Genomic DNA, 1408 nt, shown 5'->3' with positions numbered 1-1408 from the left:
GAAGTCACTCTTCAAACCTGCTGTTTCACAAGTGTGTCTTGGGGCGGGATCTTGGGTAGCTGCTATGTCAGAATTTTTTTTCCTGTCCTGATGAACTAAATAAAACTTTTACTTGCCTAAATAAACCTCATACCTTCCTAAATTCAGTGATTATTTTTCTTATTGTTCAATTTAAAGATCATGATAATCAGGATTTTTTCCACTTGCATTAAACAAGTATTACATCATTTCCTACAACGAGAACCAAGAGTATTTTTTTCCAGTGAAAATATTTACAGTACAGTAAGAACGAAACAAGCGTTAACTGTTACAAAGTCCACAGCTCGTCTTGCCCCTTGAAATTCATTAGATAAGCAGTTATGCCTCCAAGACTTTGTCTTTTCATGACTTTGATCAGCAGTTATTCCTCCACTGGAAGGGGTAAGGCTTTGAGACTTGATTACATCAAGATATGCACCTGAAAACTCAAAAGCACTGCTGTTACTCTGCACACACTGCATTGTCGTTTTTCGAATGAGCTATAAAAATGAGGATCCCCACACACTGCCATCCCAATGGGCTTCCAGGGCTCAGACACCAGTGAACAGTTCTCACAATTAATGTACCTCTGACATTAATCACTGCTGGGGTGATCTGGGGTGAACTGTGGCTGTTTGGGCTCAGAGACCAGTGAACAGGCACGGGCTTCTCCAGGCTTTATGACGACAATGGGGAAGAAGCTCTTTCACATTTTGCTGATTCTGTGCACCTGCCCTCAGTCCTGCCCCTCCTTATTTAAGCTGGGTGCTCTTGCTACTCGCGGCTCTGCATTGGAAGACGGACGCCCGGCGGCCTGCCTACCATCAAGTCCGCGGCTTGAGGGCACAGGCCTCCTATCGGCGTCCCGACCCAGCTGAGTCCGGGGCTCAGAGCGCCTGGCCCCGTTATCCCATTTTTATTCTCCCTCTTCCTGCACCGGATCCCGTTCCGGTTTTTATCCTTGTCTAGTTTTTGTTTCGGATGGATCTGCCGGCTATGGACTTTTGGACTGCTCCCTGGTTTCCCCTTCTGGATAGTTTTGGACTTGCTCGCCTGTGCCACGCCCCCCAAGCACCAGTTCACCATTGTCACGACCCCCTGTCAGTCAACCAATCCTGACCCTGTCGTGTTTACCTGTTGTCCTTCTCCAGTCTCTTCCGGATTTTACCGTCTGCATAGGGTCCAAAATATGCACTACACGGGAGTCTGAACTGGCTCCCGTTACAAATTTGGCCTTTTGAGTAAAGCAAAAGAACAAAATGTGGTAACAATGCTAAACAAATTATTTCTTTGAAAACGAAACCCATTTCTTTGAGAGGCATGTTTCTTTAATCTCACAAGATAAAAAATAATAAATAAACAGCTACAGAATAAAGGGTTAAGTCCAATG

Source organism: Lepisosteus oculatus, chromosome 4 (assembly GCF_040954835.1).
Source record: "Lepisosteus oculatus isolate fLepOcu1 chromosome 4, fLepOcu1.hap2, whole genome shotgun sequence".
Classification (NCBI taxonomy): Eukaryota; Metazoa; Chordata; class Actinopteri; order Semionotiformes; family Lepisosteidae; genus Lepisosteus; species Lepisosteus oculatus.
This window is presented reverse-complemented; position numbering follows the sequence as displayed.